We start from the raw sequence: 7,336 nt of genomic DNA, 5'->3' as shown, positions 1-7,336 counted from the left end.
GATATTAAAGAAAATAAGGTAACTATTGAATTTCCTAAAATGCCCCTATGATTGTATGGAAAGGCTTTCTCAACATGTTTCTGAAAATGGGGAACTTAGGATGGCAATTGGCGCTCAAACCCAGCAAAATAGGGCTTGTTTGAAAGCTAACTTAGGAGGCAGAGCTTCTCCTTTCAGTAGCTTGTTTAAGCCAAAGAATTGTTTTCACACAGATAGACCAAGATTTGAAGGCTAGACTATTACGAACGTGTTGATTCAATTACGAAAAGCTGTTCAAGAAGGGACATAACCAACTACTAAAACTCTTGTTTCAATGACCTTTGATGGGATCAGACTTGACTTATTCAAATTAAAGTTGACTCTTTCTCAACAGGGCACTATAGTGGAACTGTCACAAATCCATCTCTTGCCAACATCTCTGCATTTGTCCAATACAAACCTCCATATGCAGCTCCATCATAGCTTGAAATTGATCAGTCCTTATTCTATCAAATAATGTCTTAACATTTGCACATCATTTGCAAGTCTGCTTTCTTTCCCCAAAGAAGTTAACCCTTAATGACCTATTAGACTTTTGATATAGGTAACTTAGTACCCTTAATGACCTACTAGACTTTTGATATAGGTAACTTAGTACCCTTAATGACCTACTAGACTTTTGATATAGGTAACTTAGTACCCTTAATGACCTACTAGACTTTTGATATAGGTAACTTAGTTCGTCTTGCTGAGTTCTATCCTAAAGACTTTCATGGAATATGCATGAAAAGACTTAGATATCAAAATTACATATCAAAGATATGAAGACCTTATGGAGTTTTCACATTTAAATTCTTTGGTAGAACTTGCACAAATAATTATAACAACAAGAAAGCATATAGCAGTTCATTTGGTGTATTTGCTGATCAAGTTGACACTAACTTTATCAATTACAACAAAAAGTGTTGAAAGTATTCTCAGCCATGATAATATCAAAACTTGGTTTAGTAACAAAATGAGAGATGATGAGTCAATGATGCTTTGATTACTTACATTGAGAAGGATACATTTGACAACACCATTGATGAAACAATCATGCTTTGTTTCCAGAATATGAAACACCAACTGGGCTGAATGTGAGTTTATTTGCAATTATAGTTATATGTTTTGCTTTTTTGAAGCCAATGATAAATTTGTACAGAACTATAGCTATTTGATTTGATTTTTGGGCCAATTTTAATTCTATAATTGAACTATAACTATTTGATTTGTTTTTTTGGGGCCAATTGTAAAGCTGTACAAAACTATAACTATTTGTTTTGTTTTGGGAGCCAACTATAAATATGTGTAGACCTACAGTCTTTTTCATTTGATTTACTTTTTGGGACTAATTGTAAATTTGTACAAAAGTATAGTTATTAAATTTACTTTTTGAAGCTAATTATAAATTTATTCATAACTATAGTCATTTGTTTTGTTTTTTGAAGCCAATTGTAAATTTGTTCATAATTATGAATATTTGATTTGCTTTTTAAATTATAGTTCTTTTAATTTATACGTTTTTTATTCACTATATATTTAGTGCCTCTTGGTCAAAAGTTTATGGCACCGCCCCTGGCTGAAGGCTAAGAGAGTAGCAAATATACAATAATATCCATAATAACTGTGAATCATTTGAAGTACTTTTAGGCAAGTAGGCGATGGATGATATGATAAGTTTAATTAATAATTCATAACGGGCAACAAAACTCAGCATTTTGCCTAATTTTAAATATACTAAGACTTAATAATCATAAGAGACGCTTGTCAGCTGCCGACTTGATGAGCAGCATGAAGGTCGGATCTAATAATAGTTTATTCTCAACCAGCAATTGTGTTAGGTAGACTCTGGACGTCAGATTTTAATAAAAAGGAAACTTCCAGTAACCTACGCCGTATTAACCATGGTTATGATAGTCCTTTTCTCTTTTGAAGGTTTGGTCATTGTTAGAAAATCCCTTCTCCTTTCCAAGATTTTCAATTGTATCGTCTTCCCTCTATCTAACCTACCACAGTTCAAATAGGTGAAAATCAATTCTTAATATATTTTTTTCAAAACATAAAAATAATAGTTCAGGCTGATTTCCTTCACCACAGGTTAAGGAATAACACATTAGTTCTACAACTGATCATAGCTGAATCTTAATTCAAGTTGGATAAATCCTACAAACGGCAGATTTGATTCCAGGCAGCTCCAAGTTTACTTATAAAAAAGGAAGTCTAAATGTAATTCCAAACCCTAAAATCTGACTAAGCCCAATCTGATAAAAAGTTGGACGCAACCCAAATTTAAACCTTTTTTGCCCCATTTTTACCAACCAATCTTCAGATATCTATGATCTGACACTATTCTTTTTGCAAGAATTTGATGAAAACAAGGGAACCCAAGCTGGCAACGCTTCCATCAGTCTTTTTTTTCGAGTCTTCAAGTCCAAACTTTTTTTTTTTTTTCATGAACTCGATGAAAACAAGGGAACCCAAGTTGGGAATCATGCATCCACAGCTATGCTTTTGCATTTGTAACAACAATATTATGAGTTGTGCATCGGAAATACCACATTTTTTTGTACGTATATGAATTACAAAATGCCCCTGATTGGAGTACGTACACATCAATTAAAGTACCGTGGTCTCACCATTTACAATTGAGGAAAGTAACAACATGCAAAATAACTCTATTATTTTTGTTCCTTTATTCATGGTAGAAAGCAATAAAAAAAGTCACTCCCAAGGAGTTTTCAAAATTTTGTCCCCATGATCATGATGACTATTTATCCTTGGAGTACTTGGGCAATATTTTCCTCGCTATAAAAATCTCAAGTAGGCTCAAAAGTAATTTCCAAAAAGAAAATTTGGTCAAAGCTGAGGTGAGGATAAATACTGTCCACCGTTGTTTGTCAGCTTCACGCTACGAGAAATTCAGAAACACGACGTCAGTCACATTGAAACGGCCCATCCGTTAGAAGATATTTCCCTAAATTATTGTACTCTGGCAAAAGCTTCACATCTCCCTTTGATAAGTACTTTTTTTAAGCATTGAAGTTAATCCAAGTAACAGCAAGACAAGTGGTTTATTATAAAATTGGTGAAATGTGTTCAATCAATGACAAGTTATGCCACCTGTTTGTCAATTGATTATGGCATGGCACCATTTTATATATATATATATATATATATATATATATGTATATATATATATATATGAGAGGGAGAGAGAGTTGTTATATTACACTAAAAGAAAATGTTATTGTTGAATTTATTTTTACAAAATTAATTTCATAGGTTTTTCTAATAGATTATGTTTCAAGATATCCCTAAAAGGGTCTATGCAAAAGACTGGACAAAGCTGATAGGTTGCCAGCTTTCGGTTTCCTTTTTAAATTTTGTCGCATCAACTCTTTATGTTTTAGAAAAGAAAACACCCACATGGGGGAATGCTTATCTCGATGCACCATAAAACAATCCGTAACCTTAGGTCCGATTTGATGTCAATGTGAAAATTTGAAACCTTAAATTACCATAAAAAAAAAACCATGGTAAAAGGTTGGACCTTTGAGGTTTTACCTTGTTCCTTCTAATTTACCACGATAATTTTTTCTTTGTGCGATTAAAAAGCATACAAAAATTTGCAGTTTCCTTGATGCTTGATGCACAGTAAAATTCTTAAGCATCAAACGTTATTAAGAGGACGAGGGGGGCAAGGTGAGAAAGGGGATGGTTTTGAGCTTCTATCAGCCTCTCCATCTCGTAAAATAAAAGTGAGACTATTTTTCTAGCAATGGGTAAAGTTAATAAAGTTAATAATAAAATGACTGCCTGTAACAGCAAACAAGAATTTGCCTTGTTAAAAAAATGAAAGGATTTTGGATTTACAACGCTTGAACGCAGAAATGACCGAGAAAAAAACTAGTTACTTTGAGTAATATTGCCGAAACAACTTGTAGTTAGAACCATTTCCAACTCCCCTTCAGACCGCATCTCTCCTTCTCCGCCATGGATCCCTCCCAAGAGTTGGACCAGGAGGTTCCTGAATATCTCCGTATCTACAAAGATGGCCACGTAGAGAGGCTGAAGGGCAACGAGAGGGTGCCTCCCTCCAACGACCATCATGCCACCGGCATCTCCTCTAAGGACGTCCTCATCAACCCCGCAACCGGCCTCTCCGCCCGCATTTACCTCCCCCCACTTTCCGGCAACCACCGCAGTCCACTCTTAGTCTACTTTCATGGTGGTGGCTTCTGCATCGAGTCTGCCTTCTCCCCTCTCTACCACAACTACATCAACTCCCTTGTCACCTAGTCCGGTGCCGTTGCCGTTTCCATCGAGTACCGCCTGGCTCCGGAGCATCCCGTCCCCACCTCCCACCACGACTGTTGGGAAGCCTTCCAGTGGGTGGTGTCCCAAACAGGGCCTGGTGCTGAGCCGTGGATCGCTGATCATGCCGACTTGGGCCGCGTCGTGGTTGCTGGAGACAGTGCCGGCAGCAACCTCGCCTACCATGTGGCCATGCGTGCCGGCGGCGCCTCTGCAGCTCTTGGATCTGGTCGAGCCCTTGAAGATCCGGTAAAGCTTCAAGGAGTCATTTTGGTGCACCCTTTCTTCTGGTCCTCTGCTCGCCTCGGTTGCGAGACATCAGAGGTTGTGGCGCTCAAGCGTTTTGGAAGGCGGCATGCCCTGCAAACATCGGAGATGACGACCCAATCCTTAACCCGCTGGCGGTCGGTTCGCCACCGCTCTCTGGGCTGGGGTGCCGGTCCGTGTTGGTAGCCATCGCTGGGAAGGACGGCATGCGGGACCGCGACTGGTGGTTCTACGAGGCCTTGACCGGCAGCGGGTGGAAGGGGGAGGCAGAGGTGGACGAGGTGGAGGGGGAGGAACACGTCTTCCACCTCTTCAATCCGGAGAAGGAGAAGGCGAGGTTGCTGCTAAAGCTATTTGCTTCGTTCATCAACCGCGCAGGTTGATGCCATCGATTGAGTCCTGGCCTTCTTAAGTTAGGAACAATTGCTTTTGTCAAAAGTGTTTCACAATAGGATTTAGTGAAAAAGAGAAGAGAAGTTCTCAATCTTATGAAGAAGAAGGCAGCGGATGATGTTGGAGCACAGGAGTCGATTCAGAAATGGAAACCACTGATACGAGTAGGATGGTATTTGATAAAAATCTGAAAAGAAATTACTGTATTTTTTGTTTAGATAACTGAGAAAGTAGGAAGCTGAATTGAATTCACTTTGCTCAGAGTTCTTCTCAATTCAGTTCAGAGTTCTTCTGAAAAGAAATAACTGTATCCTTTTTGTTTAGATTGCAAGATAAGTTGTCAGCAGGAAGGCAAACTTTCCTCTCTCGGGACACCATGCTTTGTTGCTTTGTTGTCTGCATCGTAAAAAACAGTAGAGAAAATAGAAAGGGTTTGTGGACATGTGGACCCTTGAGCCACCGTTCACACAGACCTATGCATCTTTGTATTGACCGCCTTTTCTCTGCTTTGAAGGCCATCATCGACACTCAAAGCCCATCATTGCTGCTTGATTGCCGAGAAATTAACTCAGAGAAGTGGTCTCTGTTGGGATTTCTCCCATACACAAAACCTAACGTATATGCCATAAACAAAACAGGATCATGCTCATGCTAAATCATTGAAATAAACATAACCTTAAACTTAAAGCGGAAGCGTACCTGAATCTATCTGAAGAACTGGACGGTAGATCACGGTAGGATCTCCCAGGGTCTTTACGGCGCGCTTGAGGTCTCTCTCAGATGGGAAAGAGGAAAACCTTAGAAACCAATGTTTCAGGCAACCATTGCATGACCCCAGGGACCACTACCATTTTATAATGAGGACAATTACGAATTCCACCCATCAAAGAGTCCGTAGTTGCGTACTGGTATCTATACATTTCAAAATTACCCCATACCATCTAAAATGACGTAATATCCTAAAATGCAATTACTTAAGCGGATATTTACGTTAAGACAGCCATAATGTCTGAAATTCCTCATAGACATATGTCGGCCCACTAAATGATCTTACAATCTCCCACTTGGGCCAAATATGTCTTTATACATTCAGACATTACACAAAACCTTAAGAGTTCATAATTGCTATCTTATTAAACGTCATTTTCGCCAATCTCGTCCATGACCATATCAACACAGAACCAAAGCGGCTTTCGCTATAATAAAATTTGCTAAACCTTCAATGATCACAAATGTTAACATAATCAATGACATAGATCTGATATGGATGTATAGCATGAGAATTACATGCAATGTGATTACAACATGTCTATTCTCAACTGGTCCAACTTTAAAACCTTATGGAGATCAAAACATAAACACAGAATGGAACCAAAGAACTTTAAACTTTATTCTGCAGAAAACTGAATACGTGTCCATACATTAGAGCAAACAAAATACAAACTCCCACTAAACCAGCACATCATCCAAGGATAACACCCATATGAACAACATGTTTGTGAAAGACCTTATGTGTTAAACTCTTGGTAAGCGGATCTACAAATCATAGAGTTTGTCCCAATATGCTCTAAAGACACCTGACCATTCTGTATCCTTTCTTTAACGGCCAAAAACTTAATGTCGATGAGCTTCGACTTTGACAAACTGTGGCTGTTATAAGAGTACATGACTACTGAATTATTGTCACACAACAACCTTAGTGGTCTTTCTATACCATACATAATACGCAGCCTATACCATACATAATGCGCAGCCTCGTGACAAAATTCTACAATCACAAAACCTGATTGAATGCTATTATCTTGGCACCCAGCAAAGTCAGAATCTGAATACCCAATGATCTCCCACTGGTCTGACTTCCTGTATGTGAGCGTAAAACCTTTTGTTCTTTGTAAGTACCTCAATACCCTTTTGGCTGCTTCCCAATGATCCATACCAGGATCACTTAAGTATCTGCCTAACATTGCAATGATAAATGCAATATCTAAACGAGTACAAACCTGAGCATACATAAGGCTTCCCACAACAGACAAATAGGGAATCATTTCCATTTCCTTAGATTCGATTTCACTTTTAGGGCACTGTTTGAGACAAAACTTGTCTTCTTTAGTAACTGGAGTATTTCCTGGTTTACAACTTTTCATGCCATATCAGTGAAACACCTTATTAATGTAGGACTTTTGTAATAATCCAAAGAATATCCTGAGAACGATCTCAAAATATTTGGATCCCCAATACAAAAGATGCACAACCAAGATCCTTCATGTCAAACTTTGTTGACAAAAAATTCTTAGTTTCATGCAATATGCCCACATCATTACTTGCCAACAATATATCATCGACA

General features: G+C 38.3%; 1 pseudogene; it reads left to right on the top strand.

Moving 5' to 3' along the window:
* The first annotated feature begins 4,011 nt into the window (after nucleotides 1–4,011).
* On the top strand, nucleotides 4,012–4,785 carry LOC116262192 (2-hydroxyisoflavanone dehydratase-like; annotated as a pseudogene).
* The last annotated feature ends 2,551 nt before the right edge of the window (nucleotides 4,786–7,336 follow it).

Source organism: Nymphaea colorata, chromosome 10, assembly GCF_008831285.2.
Source record: "Nymphaea colorata isolate Beijing-Zhang1983 chromosome 10, ASM883128v2, whole genome shotgun sequence".
Lineage (NCBI taxonomy): Eukaryota > Viridiplantae > Streptophyta > Magnoliopsida > Nymphaeales > Nymphaeaceae > Nymphaea > Nymphaea colorata.
Note: the sequence above shows the minus strand (reverse complement) of the source record. Positions and strands in the feature narration are given on the sequence as shown.